Source organism: Haliaeetus albicilla, chromosome W (assembly GCF_947461875.1).
Source record: "Haliaeetus albicilla chromosome W, bHalAlb1.1, whole genome shotgun sequence".
NCBI classification, from domain to species: Eukaryota; Metazoa; Chordata; class Aves; order Accipitriformes; family Accipitridae; genus Haliaeetus; species Haliaeetus albicilla.
Window position 1 is genome coordinate 19,692,745 of NC_091515.1, and position 17,828 is coordinate 19,710,572.

Here is a 17,828-nt window from a genome sequence, read left to right on the forward strand (position 1 = left end):
CAGAGGGCAGCCGGGACAATATTTTTAGCACAAATACAAAAAGGGGGAATTGTCAGGGGATGCAACGAGTCTATGGAATTCCTGACAGTTCGAGAACAGCATGACCTTGAGCAGCTTGTAGTATATCCTTGAAGAGTCTGGAAAGATCCAAGAAGACCAGTACAAAAACAAGATAGTGATAAGAAGAACCGTCCTAACAAACTCACCAATCATGAATTGTTAGTTACTAACCAAACCAATCATATACTAACACATACTCTAAAGAAGGGTATAAAAAGGTGTGTTAGAACAATAAAGTAGCCATTTTGCATGATCTATTACTTGTCGTGTCCGTCTCTACTGCGACAGGCGGGAGGAGTGAGCGAGCGGCTGCGTAGTCCTTTGTTACCAGCTGGGCTGAAACCACGACAGTAGGTAGTTACAGACTATCATCAGCTGCTTTCCTTAAGTCTCTGTCAACATGATCCCTGGGCTTTCAATTTATCTGACAGCTCTTCAATACCACGTCCATGGTGTAGAAATGGATGCTGTTTCAATAATGACCATATTGATGCAAGACAAGATTAACTTGTGAAATTTGAAGTTTTAGTGTTTACATGATTACACTGTTATATGATTTGCTCTTCTCTGTGATTTTCTCAGTGACATTTTCATGTATCGTTAGCAGACCTGAAACACTCCTTCATTTCTCTCAATCCTAATTAACCAATTATTAATACAGTAACCTAACTTTATTTTCCATAACCAGGACATCTGACTGGCAATTATATTTAACTGTCCTGTATGTCCATTATATTCTCATCTGATGCAATTAAGGCCTTTTTCTAGGTGGAGGGCTGATATTCTGGGGGGAAGCAAGTCTTTGGGATTTCTTTGTTTTTCTCTCACATTCACCTGTGGTTCAATATCCTCCAATAATCTTTCACATGTATTTCATATAGAAGTTTTCCTAGTTATTTGCAATTACTGAACAGACAAGAGACCTGGCTTTTTTTTTAATATTCTGCAGCTTTTCTTGAGCAATTGTATTGCAATGAAAAAAACATACATAACCAGAAAAATAAGTTAGAAAATATAACAGCTCTATAACTATTTTTAAAGTCTATAAAATCTTTAGTCCCTTGTAATGAATCATGCATTGTATCATGGAACTATAAACCAAAATAAAAACACAAGTGTGAAATGCTTAGTTGGGAAATGTTGGGATGTTATAGAAAACAGCATTCTTAGAAGGGAAGCCATACAGCAGTGTAGCCAGTCAGGGTGAAAAATTATTTCGCATTTTTTTAATTGCAATTTATATAAAAACTTGACTTCTATAAATAAATAAAAACCCTCTAACATTTACATGGAATGCAATGAGGCAAGGCACCCTGTAGGGTTTGGCGTTCGGAAGATCTCGCGATGTCACGGAAAGATGGAGGGTTAGTCGCAGCCCTATGATGTATCTGTAATCCTGCCTACCCTTGTTAGTATAAAAGGAATTAACTGCGCGATAAAAGGCGGAAGTTGGCGCTCACACTGTGTGTGTTATCTGTCTCTTTCCCTGGTCCGGGCCGACCAGTGATCTAATCACGGCACCTTGATATGTAGCGAATGCTACATAGTGGTGACCCCGACGTGATCGGTCGCACAGGCGACGATGGAACTTGCGCAAGTGATTAAGGTATTGAAGGTATTGGTTGATGAGGTGGGTGCCCGTGGTTCGATTAGGAAGGGCCCCACGGGCAAATGCATCCTATGGATGCTGCGCCGGGGAGACATTGGGTCTCCTAGAGAAGTTTTGAGCCCTCCCAAATGGGGAGAGATTCGGGAGTCTTTGCTCCAATCTGCGCTCGCGGGCAAGCGTGGAGCTGCTGAATGATTGCAAAGTTGGGGAAAGGTGGAGAAGGCGGTCGCGGCAGGACGGAAGGCTGGGGCGTGCTGGTTGGCGGCGCGAGCTGCTTTGTTTGCGGATGAAGCGCCGCCTCAGGAACAGTAGGAGATAGTGCCCTCGGGGACAGTGAGTCAGACTCAGACGGAGTGGGCGGCCGTGGAGCGGGGTTCACAGAGCGGTCCATCTCTGATTGAGGGCATGGACGCGGAGGGTACGGCAGAGACGGAGGTTTTTCCTGTAGGGGCGGCACCAGCGGGGCCGGATGTGCCCCCTCTGAAGTATCCATGGGAGGAATTGCGGTGGGTGGTTCGGAAGGACTTAGAGGAATGCCTCTTGGACTGGGTTCCAGGCAAGGATATCAAGGGAGATTTATACCGTCAGTTGAGAGAGTGGGAGGAACGGCCACCCGTGGAGGTGATAACTGAGAGTCAGCCGGGGTTGGAGACTGTGGCAGAGGAGGAAACACCCCCCCGCGGGGGAAATCAGGCGCCCTTGCCGGGAGACTGGACTGAGCCTCCTGAGCCTTTGCCTGAGCCTATGCCTGCTGAGCCGTCATCTGCACCCCCTCTGGCACTTCCTCCGGCCCCTCCCTCGGCCCCTCCCTCGGCCCCTCCCTTTCTGCCCCCCCTCCGCCCACTTGCAGCGGTGCACGTCAGCCGGCCATGGAATGGCCGCCGCCAGCCGCGGCCGGCCCCCGGGCAGAACCATCCGCGCCCCCGCCCCCGCCCTTTAATCCATCCCGCCTCTCAGAACCAGAGACGGTGAAACCAACTGCGCCTGCGATAGACGCGGAGCCGCCTGCAGTAGCCGCTGCGGACGAGAGGCAGAGGCATTGGGGGGGAGTAATAAAAAATGCCCTTGTGGAAGGGACTATGCTCCAAGCATTCCCAGTTGTTGTACAAAATAATGGACAAAAAAGATGGGAGGCGTTTCACTGGAAAGTCCTTGAGAAATTAAGGACTGCTGTGAGTCAATACGGAATCTGCTTATTGATAAAGCCAGTAAGAAACCCTCGGTCAAGTGTTTTAATTGTGGTAAACTTGGACACATCAAGAGCCAATGTAGAGTTTCTGCTAACAAAAAGACGGTGCAACAGTTGTAAGAAAGATAACCATACCACCAAGAATGCAGGAAGAAGGGAAACTTTACACCGAGCGCCAAGGCCCCTCGCGCGACGACACAAATGCAAGGGGCTCGGGCTGCCGGCCCTCAGGAAGCCTCGCAAGTACCAGATCCGCCACTGCAGGAAGCTCTGGAGTGGATGTGGAAACCACAGTACACATTCAACATAAAGGGACCACTGGGGTTTGGGCTTAATGCATTTTTAATGGGGCGATCTTCAACAGCTCTAAAAGGAATTTTGGTAGTCCCAGGGCTTATTGATGCAGATTATTGTGGGACTGTGAAAATTATGATTCATGTTTTAATCCCTCCTGTTTCTATTCCTAAAGGTACCAGAATAGCACAATTAGTTCCATTCAGGTCGTGTGTTCCAAACCCAGGTGAAGTACAACGTGGAGATGGTGGATTCGGCTCCACAGGGAAACTGCAGGTATACTTTGCCATGGACATAACAAGAGGTAAACCAAAAAAGGTAGTGCAATTGGAAGGGCCTGACGGAGTTATCGTCAAGAAACTGATGACAATCAATACAGGAGCTGATGTTACGATTATTTCACGATGCATTTGGCCTCCATCATGGCCAGTGATCAATCCAAATTTTGGCATTGCAGAGATAGGGGGCACACAAGCCACCTTAGTAAGTCGGCTACCCATTATCCATTTGTGTTCCCCGACGGTGAACACGTTACGACACGTCCGTATATCATGACTACCCCAAAGGAATTGTTTGGCCTCATAGGCCATGATTTATTGAGCCAAATGAAGGCAATGTTAGTGACCCATCCTTTTTAGGAGTGGTCACTGAGGGGCAGCCAATCCTGAAAATTAGCTGGAAAACAGATGAGCCTGTTTGGATTGATCAGTAGCTGCTAAATTCTGAAAGGCTGCTAAAAATACAAGAGTTAGTTGAGGACCAATTGAGAGCGGGACATGTTGTTCCTTCTACCAGTCCATGGAATACAGCAATATTTACCATTCCCAAGAAAACTGGGAAATGGAGACTGTTACATGATCTCAGCGCTGTGAATGCAGTGATGCACAGTATGGGAGCCCTGCAGCCGGGTTTGCCGTCTCCAGTTATGCTTCCAGAAGAATGGGATTTGTTAATTATAGATCTAAAGGATTGTTTTTTCACCATTCCCTTGCACCCAGATGACGCTGAACGGTTCGCCTTTTCGGTACCATCGATTAACAAGGCAGAGCCCTATAAGAGATACCATTGGGTCGTGTTACCGCAAGGAATGCGCAATTCCCCCACGATGTGTCAGGTGTATGTGGCCTGGGCATTAGAGCCTGTAAGAAAGCAGTTTCCTCAGTTAATTATTTATCATTATATGGATGACATTTTGATAGCGGGAAGGAACTTGCCACAGGATGAAATTTTAACTCAATTACAGGACATCTTAAGCCATCGCGGAGTAATAATTGCTCCTGAAAAGGTGCAAAAGGCAGCACCTTGGAAGTATTTGGGGTGGCACATAGATGCTAGCAATGTTAATCCTCAGAAGGTTCAAATAACATCAGAAATTTCAACGGTGCATGATGTCCAGAAGCTTGTGGGAGATATCCAGTGGGTGCAGAATCTTTGTGGTATCACTAATGACGATATGGCCCCTCTGGTAGAACTCTTGGGTACGAGCGCACGTGCAGATTGATACCTATTCTGCTGCCATGTGGGCCACGGCACAAACTGGAGAAAAGGCCTTACATATTGAATGACATCTTCACGCTTCTTTTGCAGTGCTGGGTGTGCCTAAAGAAATTAAGACGGACAATGGCCCAGCCTATGGTTCTACATGATTTGCTCGATTTTGTAATTTGTGGGGAATTCACCATGGTACGGGTATTCCACTTCTTCCCACAGGACAGGCTATTGTCGAACGGGCCAACCAAACCTTAAAGAGCATGCTGCAAAAACAAAAGGGGGGAACCCAGGGCTTACTCCCAGAGGAACGATTGGCCAAAGCCTTATTTGTGCTAAATTATCTTAGATTGACAGGTGATCACAAAGACCCACCAATGGTAGTGCATCATGCTCTTTTACAGGCGGAAAGGACACAACAAAGTACAGGAATCATGGTAATGTATAAGGACCCAGAATCCAGGAAATGGTGCGGACCAGCAGAAATAAAACTTACTGGGAGAGGGTATATGTGTCTGCTTACAGATCGAGGCCTTCGCTGGATCCCGGCTAAGTGGGTCAAGCCATGGCTTCGCACTGATGCTGGACCCGGAATTGTCCCAGCGGCAACTGGCACGGCACCGGCAGGTGCTGGAGCCACTGATCCGACAGATTCCGACTAATAGAGTATTACACTTTAGAGGACTAGCGGACATTGAGTCCTTCAGAGAGGTTTTTAGAACAGCGTGCCTTATTGTATGTAGAACTTGCTTTAGGTAAAAGGTGTGTTAAGCATAATTTGATTAAACATAGTGTGATTACGGGAAGACAGCGTGGGGTAAACGTAAAAGTTAGTTAAAGCCAAAATTAGGGGTAAGGTCTATTTCCATTAATAACCTGGGAACGAGGTTGATTGTGTTTCCACAGATACAGGCCCACGACGGACTCCTGTTCGATTTGTACGACCATCATCATCTGGAGCATCCTAGATGGTGTGGCAATATGAATACCACCTCAGTCAAAAACTAATGTATAGGTCACCTTGGCTAACATAACAGGTCAAGATTCTCTGTGCACTGCAACCGCACCATAAAGCCCACGAACCAATAGACAAGATGGCTATGACTCATGCAGCGCGCCTGGCCAGCGAGCGCATGCGTCATAGATTGCAACCGAGGCGGACTTTTGGCACCCGCTGGCCACGCGTGCTGAAACCCGTTCCTCTGCAAATGTATAAATACTGGGATTTTCCGAAGAGCATCGGGCTGGTGTACAGTGAGGCCATCGTTGCCTCTGTGGGGACGCCCACGGAAAGCTGGCACCTACCGATTGCTGGGCTGAGTTCGTGGAGCAAGATGACACAAGAATGTATGGATGGTTCATCTTCCTCATAGTCCTCATGGTTCGGGTCATTAGGGGTAACAGGTTGGCTCAAAGAATTATGGGCATTATTGTAGTTATTGTGATTTTAGCTGTTGTAATAATTTTACCTTGTCCAGCTTGTTAAGGAAAAATGGCATCCCTTATAATAGCACAGGCCAGGCCATTGTAGAACGAGCACATCGAACCTTAAAGACCCTGCTCGATCGGCTTAGGGAGGGGGAGCAGGCGGAGCCCTCCTGGTTACAGGAAAACACACCTGTTCTCCGTACACAGCGTCTTCTGTTAACTGCGTTAACTTCATTAAATCAGACAGTTCGAGGTGACCTGGAGCAGACGGCGGCGCAACGACATTTTACGAGCACAGAAGAGAAAGGCCCCTACCCGTTGGTCTGCGTGCGTGACCCTCAGACACGCCAATGGGATGGGCTGTTTGAGCTGTGTTGTCTCGGGCAAGGGTACGCCTGTGTACAGATGCCTGAAGGGCTACTGAAATGGGTCCCTAGTCGTATGGTTCATCCTGCCCTAACCTCGTAGTGTTTGAGTGTTTTTTCTTACAGATCGCTGTCATCCTTTCCTGGCTTGTGACTCCTTGGGTATCTGCTACAAATTTCTGGCAGGGGCAAGCAAAACCAATTGGGGGGCCCGATGTGTATCCAGATGACATCCCTCTCAGAGCCCATCAATACGTGTCTTTATGGGATCCGGCTGTCAGAGACGGAGCTGAAAACATTGTGTATGAACAAGTGTCAACAGAAGAGTCAGAATCACTCACAGCCGGGAATCTGGATGCCCCAGACAGTAAGCCTTAACATCAGCATACCAATGATAAACTTTATAAAGTAATAGAAGTAATTCTTTCCCAGCCTTAACTTTCCATTTTCCACTTGTGTGAATTCTCTGTGAAGGAGCTCCTTGCTCTGCAAGGTAAATGGGACATTTACGTGTGTTTAAGATACAGTGTTTCAACTTAGTTGTAGAAATATGCTTATGCTCATGGTACTTTACACAGTTATTTCTTTGCGTAGAACTGTTCATAACCATAGAAGCTAGCTAGTCATAGGGAGGGGGAGATGTAGGGTTTGGTGTTCGGAAGATCTCGCGATGTCACGGAAAGATGGAGGGTTAGTCGCAGCCCTATGATGTATCTGTAATCCCGCCTACCCTTGTTAGTATAAAAGGAATTAACGGCGCAATAAAAGGCGGAAGTTGGCGCTCACACTGTGTGTGTTATCTGTCTCTTTCCCTGGTCCGGGCCAACCAGTGATCTAATCGCGGCACCTTGATATGTAGCAAACGCTACAGCACCCGATACATTTGACTATATGTGGTTTTAGACAAAACAAGGAAGCGAGGAGGCTGACATGCCTTAAAGATCTCTGAACCAGGCTGGATTCATGAGAAAGTCCTTCCTATCTGCCCATCCTTCCTTCACCACTTAGAGCTTTCAATTTCTAAGAATATTGTTGACCACAGAAACAATTTCTTCTTACTTTAATTAATCAAGAAAAATTTTAGGAAACCATTTTAGAAAGATGGCTTCTTAACAGCATTGTAAATATTTGCCTAATTATTTAAAAATGAAACCCCAGCTGAATGTTTGGCTACAGTGTCAAACTTTGAGAAAATAAGCTACCTTGGCCACAAAAACCAATAAATATTGCTGATAAAAATAGCTTTTGGAAACTATTCAGTTGGCTTCCTTTGGGGATTTTTACACTGCATGTGAAAAATGTACAATGATGTAAAAGCGTTCCTTTGTATCTTTTAATAACTTATCTAACCCATTCCATGCTATCCTAGTGAATTTATGATTTTCCTCCTTTTTACTATCATAAATATAGCTTCTGTAAACAAGAAAAAACCCTCTTGCCTCTTTCAAAAATAATCATTCTTAGACTTGCCCAGCTGTTGAAGGTTCCTCTGCCTTCTCAGAAAAGAATCATCTGACCAATTTTATTCTATAAAAATTTCATTAAAAATTTACAGTTAAAAGATATACTGGAACACCAACCAAAAGTCCACTAATCACTGCACTCACCTATGCATAACACAGTATGTTTCATATCAAAGTAGCCTTTTGCCTATTTGCAATAAACAAGCACTACAGAAAAATGTAAAGAAGCTACAAAAATGTCTCTAAAAAGCAAATGCCAGTTGCTTATTTACTAAATTATTTATTCCCTTATTTATGCCCTGCTAAATTATTCCCATCATAATTCAATATCATTTCTCATATTCTTTTACTCTTCACTGTTCCCAAAGCTTAAAACCCATTTTAGTAAACTTATAGGTACAGTGCAAATAGGGTGAAATCTGATTGAAAATATACAGAAATTCACATTAAGCTAATATTTCTCATTCAGTAACACTTGAGCCAAAAAAAGGTGTAGTTTGCAGTGAATTATCAAAGGTAGCTGTATAATAAATTTACTTACTTGTTGAAAAAAAAATAGCTAAAACGTATGTGTATTCCAACAAGAGTGTATTTCTCTAAGAAATGAACAGTCACTTTCACTAAACTTCTTGTAACATATAGCGAGTTATTATTTCTTCTACATTATTGGATTTTTCCAATAAAAATGTGCTGCAAATGGTTATGCCATATTGTCGTGGTTTCAGCCCAGCCGGTAACAAAGGACCACGCAGCCGCTCGCTCACTCCTCCGGCCCTCTCTGGTGGGATGGGGAGGAGAATCAGAAAGGAGAAAAGGAAAAAAAACCCAAACGGAACCTCATGGGTTGAGATAAGGACAATTTACTGGGACAACACAAAAAGAGAAGTTACAACAACAACAGTACCGATAAAAGAATATACAAAACGAGTGATGCACAGTGCAACTGCTCACCACCTGGAACCCAACGCTCCGCCACTTCCCCCGCCGAAAGCCGAGAGGTCCCCCCACCCCGCTCCCCATTTATATACTGAGCATGATGTCACATGGTATGGAATAGCTCCTTGGCTAGTTCAGGTCAGCTGCCCCGGCTATGCCCCCTCCCGGGTTCCTGTGAAAATTAACTCTATCCCAGCTGAACCCAGGACACATATTTTCTCTGCTTATTAATTAAAAGAATATAGATTTTTAAAAACATGGATGTGGTTTTATTTATTTGGTTGGGAAGGCGAATTCAGAGGAATGCCTCAGTTAAAAGGGTAAATGGTACTTTGCCACATGAAATATTTTAGTGATAAAATGAGCATTATTAACTCAGAGCCTCAGTGGTTTATAAATAACTTTGTATAAGGTGGCTGAGATTATTAGCTCAATATACTTATCACTGATTTTCAAGGGCCATACATATTTAATTTTTTTTTTTAAAAAAGCCTGTGGAAAATAAAAAATGCCATTATCATTCAGCAAAGCAAGCTGTTGAGAGAAGAAGTCATTTTTAAGAAGTTAAAGGAAACTTTTCTTCTGTTACAGGTCAGTGAGGCATTTGTGGATGGGGAGGGTGCACTTTTTTTTAAATAACCAAAGATATGTTGCTGCTAATCCACAAGATACAGAGTTGCTAAATGCTCTCAATTTCAGTAACCTTTAACTCAGCATTTTACCTGATGAATACAGCAAAGTCAGGATATTAGACCCCAGATTTATGTATATGTAAAATGTAAAAGTAAGAATCTGGTTGAGGTATATGGTAAAAAAAATAAAAACATGTAACTCAAGCAATCTTTATTTTCTTTTCAAGCAATATTCCTATCTCAGTTTCATGATTAGTTCTTTGATGTTGCCTTTTTTTCTTGCAATAATTTTGTATAATTGACTAACTAAATAAGCAAACAAATAAAAACCCTACACATTTATAAGCAAAAAACTGCCAAACTGGAAAAAAAATTCAAAAATTGTTTTCTGAAGTAGTTCATACTAACTGAACACAGTGTTCCACAGGGAAAAGTTATAAATTCCCAGTTAGCTTCAGAATTTGTAAATCCAAAGTTACAGATAACAAATTTACTGGTTTTACAAATAAAATATTATAGTGTTGTATTGGGTTTGTGTGGCAAGGTTTTGGTAGCGGGGGGGGTTACAGGGGTGGCTTCTGTGAGAAGCTGCTGGAAGCTTCCCCTGTGTCTGACAGAGCCAATACCAGCCAGCTCTAAGATGGACCTGCCGCTGGCCAAGGCCGAGCCAATCAGCGATAGTGGTAGCGCCTCTACGATAACATATTTAAGAAGGGAAAAGAAAAAGTTGCGGGACACAGAAATGGCAGCCAGAAGAGAGGAGTGAGAATATGTAAGAGAAACAACCCTGCAGACACCAAGGTCAGTGAAGAAGGAGGGGGAGGAGATGCTCCAGGCGCCAGAGCAGAGATTCCCCTGCAGACCATGGTGAAGACCATGGTGAGGCAGGCTGTCCCCCTGCAGCCCATGGAGGTCCACGGTGGAGCAGGTGGGTTCCCGAAGGAGGCTGTGACCTCATGGGAACCCTGCGCTGGAGCAGGCTCCTGGCAGGACCTGCAGAGAGAGGAGCCCACGGAGCAGGTTTTCTGGCAGGACTTGTGACCCCATGGGGGACCCACGCTGGAGCAGTGTGCTCCTGAAGGACTGCACGCCGTGGAAGGGACCCATGCTGGAGCAGTTCATGAAGAACTGCAGCCCGTGGGAAGGACCCACGTTGGAGAAGTTCGTGGAGGACTGTCTCCCGTGGGAGGGACCCCACGCTGGAGCAGGGGAAGAGTGTGATGAGTCCTGCCCCTGAGGAGGATGAAGTGGTGCGGACACATATTTAGCTAACGGTCACAAGAGCATTCCAGATGCTTTTAGAAGGCCTTGAACAGAATAAACAAGAAGACAAAAAAAGAAAGATGCCAATTAGAAGAACACAGGTGCGCATTCCACGATAAAGGGAACTTGGCACAAAGAACCTCAATTCGGCAGTGTATCTTGACCAATTAGACTGAGAAAAGTTTCGCATGTTTTAGTTGATATAACCAATTATGTCCTATGTTTATGCGCGTGTACAGAGTTAGTATAACCAATTATATCTTATTTTTATGTGTGTGTACAGTGTCGATATAACCAATCATATTTTATGCTTGTGCGCATGTACAGTGACTTTGCAGAATATGTGACTATGTGTGTGTTTTAGCAATAAAGGGTCATCTGTCATCTGCTTTCAAGATTACAGGCATCCGTTTACTTCAATCTCCTCAAAGCGGCAGAGACAACGTGTGATGAACTGACCATAAACCCCATTCCCTGTCCCCCTGCACTGCTGGAGGGGGTAGGTAGGGAATCCGGGAGTGAAGTTGTGCCCAGGAAGAAGGGAGGGGTGGAGGGAAGGTGTTCTGAGATTTGGTTTTATTTCTGATTACCCTGCTCTGGTTGATTGGTAATAAATTGAGTTAATTTTCCCCAAGTTGAGTCTGTTTTGCCCGTGACAGTAATTGGTGAGTGATCTCTCCTTGTCCTTATCTCGACCCACAAGCCCTTTGTTATATTTTCTCTCCCCTGTCCAGCTGAGGAGGGGGAGTGATAGAGCGGCTTTGGTGGGCACCTGGCGTCCAGCCAGGGTCAACCCACCACAAGTGTTAATCACCGTTTCCATGGGTACAATATACAGTTGCTGAAAGCTCTTTTGACAAAACATGGTTTTGTTCAAATACAACAAATTACAAGTGAACAGTGCATTTGAATTCATCTGGCATTTAGCTCAGAAACAACATACTGTCTTAAATAACTTTGGTAGTTCAGGTTTTGTTGTAGTATCAGCTTCAACCTTAAAATCCTTCAGAATTAAAGGTACTTTGTAAAATAAGTTAAATTTAAAACCAAGATTTCACTGCTTCTGCAAGATGATGCTCTGGTGTACTTGTATTTGATTTTTGACACTCAGTATTGAAATGACTTGATAATGAATGTTTCCATTTTAAGACACGCTGTATATTTGTCTATCTACACTGCACAACACCCTGTCATATCAAGTTTCCAAGCTAGCCTACAGACCAGCAATCAAGTACCTAAGCATTAGGTAGAGCAAAAAAACTTGTAATACCTTTTAGAAAACTGTGGCTTGCTGTTCTATAGTGAGATTCCTGAATATCTTTGAATCATGGATGGCTTTTTAAATTAGTTTCTTTTTTAATAGATATTAACAACAGATTAATGTTTAAATATGAGAGGATATCATTCCTTTGTTTGGAATTAACAACCTTAAACCAATCTCTTCTGTTTCATATCATATAAATAATAATCTGATTATTAAAACTATGGTAATGTAAAAATGTCCTAATCAATATCCAAGACTCCCTTGAATGGGCTGCAGTATCTCCATCCCCATTTGTCTCTGAGGAGTACAGAATCCTTATAGAATTTTTTGTTCTGCAATTAGTTTCTCCTCTACAGTTAATGTTGCTTTAAAACCCTCTTTTCTCTTCTCTTCCTACTTCAAGTTTTTATGACATTCTGTAGTACCTCTCCTGACTATAATTCTCTTTCACCATTAGCATCCCTAAAATTCTTCTCCATCCAACAAAAGGAATGATTCCTTCCAATTTCTCATCCTAGCCTCCCAATATTTCACACTCATACCTGCCAACTTCATATTTCTTCTCCATCAGCAGTGGCATCTTCAGAGCACAGGGAGCTATGTGAATTGCTGTTTGTGAAAATCATATCTCAAAAATCTTATTTGCATGATCCACTTTTCAACAAATAGCTCTGTGTGTCTTTCTCTTTCCATTGCTCTTTTTCACCTTTGGCCTTTTCATCCATTACTGCCTTCTCCTTCATCCTCATTCCTTGCCAATCCTACTTAAATTCCTTCCTGAGTCTCAACAGACTTATCCCTCACAAATCCAGCAATGCTATCTCATCCTCGTTCTCATCAGCCTTTGAAAAAAGTGCCTATTTTCTATTCCCCTTCTTCATTGTTTTTTGAGGTCCAGTATCTCCTGTACACCTTCTACATGCTGGCTCCCTTCTTCACTGTTCCCTCTGGTGTGTGACTGTGTCTCTTTCTCCCAGTTTCTCTGGCTATTCACCATTACTTAATCCCCTCAGTCCCTGAGCTTCTCTCTCTCTCCACAATATATTTTTATAAACCTTATTCACAACCATGATTACCACTATTTTCATGGCATTAAACTACCTTCCAAGAAAAGGTACATCTTTCTCTATCTGCTGAACATCTTAGTTCATCTTGACATCACTTTGTGAATGCTTAACTGGCAACTTAAATTCAACACAGCAGCTGTGTCCCCTCCCAACTTCTTGTGCACCCCCAGCCTACTTGCTGGTAGGGTGGGGTGAGGAGCAGAAAAGGCCTTGACTCTGTGAAAGCCCTGCTCAGCAGTAATGAAAACATCCCTGTATTATCAACAGTTTCCAGCACAAATCCAAAACTTAACCCCATACTAGCTACTATGAAGAAAATTGACTCTATCCCATCCAAAACTAGCACACCCTTGAAGATCTAACCTCTTTTAACCATTCATCATAAGAAAAACAGTTATATGCATCACAATGTGTCATCTCCTCTCTATCACATATTGTAAAACACACTATAATAAATCCAATCAATAACCTGTTACCAGTATTATTACTTTGACGTCTTTACCCTCTTTGTTTCTTTCTACTCCACTGCCTTGATAATGGTTCTTTATTTTTATGTTCCACTGTCACTTCATTTTGTCTTCTTTAACAGCTGTATTTTATCAATGAGTTAAATATATGTTCTTCCAATAATAGTAATTTACAGATCATTCACTTAATCCTCAATGACATTTGTGTTTTTCTCACATAAGGAAAAACAAAGTCAAGCCCAACAAAACCACCACTCCTTATTCCATAACACATATGGACATACAGTAAACTATCATTTTGTCCTGGTTTTGGCTGGAATAAAGTTAATTTTCTTCTTAGTAGCTGGTATAGTGCTGTGTTTTGGATTTAGGATGAGAATAATGTTGATAACACACTGATGTTTTCAGTTGTTGCTAAGGAGCGTTTATACTAAGTCAAGGACTTTTCAACTTCTCATATTGCCCTGCCAGCAGAGACTGGGAGTGCATAAGAAACAGGGAGGGGACACAGCAAGGACAGCTGACCCAAATGAGCCAAAGGGGTATTCCATACCATGTGACATCATGCCCAGTATATAAACTGGAGGGGAGTTGGCCGGGGGGCACCGTGGCTCGGGGATTGGCTGGTCATCGGTCAGCGGGTGGTAAGCAATTGCATCGTGCATCACTTGTTTTGTATATTCTATTATTATTATTTTTTTTTCCTTCCTTTTCTGTCCTATTAAACCATCTTTATCTCAACCCACAGGTTTTACTTTTTTTTCCCTATTCTCTCCCCCATCCCACTGGGCAGGGAGAGTGAGCAAGCGGCTGCGTTGCTGGCTAGGGTTAAACCATGACAGTCCTTTTTGGCGCCCAATGTGGGGCTCGAACCCATGACCCTGAGATTAAGAGTCTCATGCTCTACTGACTGAGGTAGAGCTGTGTAAGAAGCTGAGAAGTCCTTGACTTAGTATAAACACTACTTAGCAACAACTGAAAACATCAGTATGTTATCAACATTCTTATCCTAAATCCAAAACACAGCACTATACCAGCTACTAGGAAGAAAATTAACTTTATTCCAGCCGAAACCAGGACAATATCCACCCCTTATTCTATACTATCTACGTCATGTCCAGGTCCCACGCTTTCTGATACATTTTCAATTAATCACCACCACTTTTCCTGTCTTTTGGTACATATACACACTGATATCATTCCCTTAGCTGAAACCAGGATGCATTTAAAAACTACCTCAATGAAATAGCCAAGCAAGAACAGTGACCTGTCTGGAGTACAGAAAACATTCCTACATCCTTGTCAACTCCTACCCCATTTGGCACCACATTTCCATGCATGAAATATCAAAATCAACCAGGCATTTGCACATTTTGTCAAGTGACAAGCTGGCATTGCCATGGCCGGCAATGCAATGCTTTCTGCTGACTAAAACAGATGTCCCTACTTGATCAGAGCTTCTGAAAAATCACTCAGGCTCTTGAAGGTGGTCCTTAATATAAGCCAGTCCTCCCGTTACAAGATCAAGAACACACATACATGTACTAGCTGTGTTTTTGCAAGCCCTGGTGAAACAGCCTCTAAAAAGATCACAGCAGTATACTCTGGTGACCTCAACAAGATAAAGTTTGCTTACAGGTCTCGGGCTCAATCTGCTCTCCAAACGAGACCACAGAGACCTGCATACTGGTGAGGACATTGGAACAGGCTAGAGAGCTAGGATACAGTGTAATTTATATGCTCTTAGCAGGGTATGTGCTGATCATAGCAGCCACATTTATCTGGAGCTCTTAGTGTCCATAAAAAACATAGTCCATGATTACACAATGAATTTGTTTTTTTCAGAATATTTCACTCTTTATATGTGAACTAGCACAGTACTTTCTAATTTGACCATCCTATCCCAACCTTAATACAATGCATTACACTGAAAATTAAATATAAATTAAGTTTTAGTGCTGACTACAGGTAACTGCTTTGAGCACAAAACAGTCACAAGACAAATCTGGAAATGAAACATATACATTGTCAAAAGTGAAATAGTAACCATAAATACATTTTTTGGTTAATCTGAATGAAAATTATATATGTTGAATTATCTAAGAGGAGTACCTTGTTTAAATTACTAGGGCTTAGAAAGATTATACACATTCAGAAACTCTATTAAACTAGAATTTCATTATAAGTTTGCATGCATACTTAGACACACAGAGACACACTGTATATGTATTTATATATAATGTGTGAAATATATAGGTAGTCATATCCAGCTCCAAATCTAGTTCTCTGTCTCATGAGAAATTTAGAACTTGGTTCAAGGAAGGCAGCTGTTCCACGGATGTGTCTGATTTCAGTCTGTGTAGTATCACTGCATTCATATATTAAATAAAACACAGCTGGACAATGCTTTACCTATTTCACCACCCTCTCTGCTAACTGTTTAGCACTAACATCTGTTGAAAACAAACTTTAGGAAATGGGGAGATTATGAAAAAAAACCAAACTGTATTTTAAAATATTTTGCACTGGAAGAAGTTTTACTTATTCATAAAGAAAGCCTCATATATACTCAATTACATTTTAATTATGAGATTTATACATAGAATTAAAAGAAACTTGCTCGCTCAAGGCTGTCTTACAAAAAATATAATATTATTACAAATACTTTTCATTTCATATGATTAGTTCTGTACCTGCTGCCAAGAGATGGTGTAGTTGTGCAGGTTGTCTTCTAATCTATAATCATGGACACAAAAATAACTTCTTTTGTAGAAAATTCATAATAAGATTATAAACCAATGCCATACAAACTTTTATTAATTAAAGTTAACTAGACTTATTTAGGAACTGAGGTTAGTCTGTAGTGTATTATGGCCAACTATTTAAGAACATTTAAAACTGTATCCTCACAGTAGTGCACCTTTTAATGGACACAGGCATGAAACAATCTTTCTCTATGTAGAAATAGTTTGCTCTTTTTCAGACTTCCTCTGAGTCAAGTGATTATTTTTACAGCCTAATGTTACATACAAAAGCTATGCTTCACTACAATTTATCTTTTTATCTTCTCAATTTTTAACAGATTCATGGGGAATATTTTTGTATTAAAAATATGAGTATCATTTCTTAATGTCATAAAGCTGAGCACATTTGAAAATAATTCATGCTCTTATTCTATTGAACTAAAAAACCCCACTTTTCTGTCTGTTTCTCTTTGATAAGTTTAATTTTTCTAAATTAAACAGTTCTGAAAAAGGTTATACACAAGCACTGCACAACATTAAACTATCAGTTTCCTATGCCAGTATCCAGTTTCTGATAGTGGTCAGTGACACAGGAATACATGAAAATCCCACAGATCTTAAATGGGAAGAATTTGTTACCCATCTTCTACATTAGACCTCTGGAAAAGTTAGAAATTTGGTAATATTTAAAATATTTAAAATGAGAGTGGGAAAAATTAAGAAGTAAAAGAAAAGTTCATTCCAAATCGTGATTTTAGTTTTGAGATTTTTGTATTGCCTGAAATGACCATTTCATTAAAAAAACCAAACCACCACCTGCTTCTAATTTCCTTTTCTATTAAAAAAAACCCTCCCAAAACCCAACCCAGCTATCTCTTAGTACAGCATTTTCTAAAATTCACTTCACATTATTCTTTATGAATACTCCAAAATAGAAAGCTTTCTAAAAGTTATGAATTGATGAGAAAAGAGAAGCCTGCAAGACATACATCCAAATATGAAGCTGGAAGGGGGTGAAGGGTCTATAAATTAACCCAAGAGACAATGCAAGCATATGCAGAAAGAAAGTACCTAATCTTCATTCAGTATGTTCCACAGATCAGAAATCATTATTTCCTACCTTTTTTGTTCTTAAATAAATCCACTTAATCAAGTTGTAACAACTTTCCTTTCATAAGTATTCTAAAATATGGGAGTTTTAGGCTTCTCTGATAAAACAAACATAATGATCAAGAGTTGTACAGAAATGTACTTTTTATTGCTTTTATGAAATTCACAGTATAAACCTGCTGTCCATCTCCTCACTAGCCTCAAAAAATAGTGACATGAACCACAATGAGAAGCATTTGGATGCTAAACTAGCTTCCTAATACACACCAAACACAAAATTATTTTCTTTATTTAGAAACCCTATCAGGCTCTAGACCAATGATGTGTTTAGCTTGCTTGAGCAGTGCATATACTACAGCATCTAAAAGCCATTTTGCTGATAAGCCAGACCACTCTGGAGTTCAGTTCTTGTTAGAATGAAATGTAGCATCTGTACTTTTAACTTTTTG

The 17,828-nt window shown here is 41.7% G+C and overlaps 1 long non-coding RNA gene across 1 annotated transcript in view; it reads left to right on the forward strand.

Moving 5' to 3' along the window:
* The first annotated feature begins 1,379 nt into the window (after nucleotides 1-1,379).
* LOC138683450 (uncharacterized) overlaps nucleotides 1,380-17,828 on the forward strand; it is a 630,921-nt gene continuing 614,472 nt past the window's right edge. Inside the window, exon 1 of the long non-coding RNA XR_011322977.1 lies at nucleotides 1,380-1,666. This is a non-coding gene — a long non-coding RNA (uncharacterized lncRNA). The remainder of the gene's footprint in view (nucleotides 1,667-17,828) is intronic.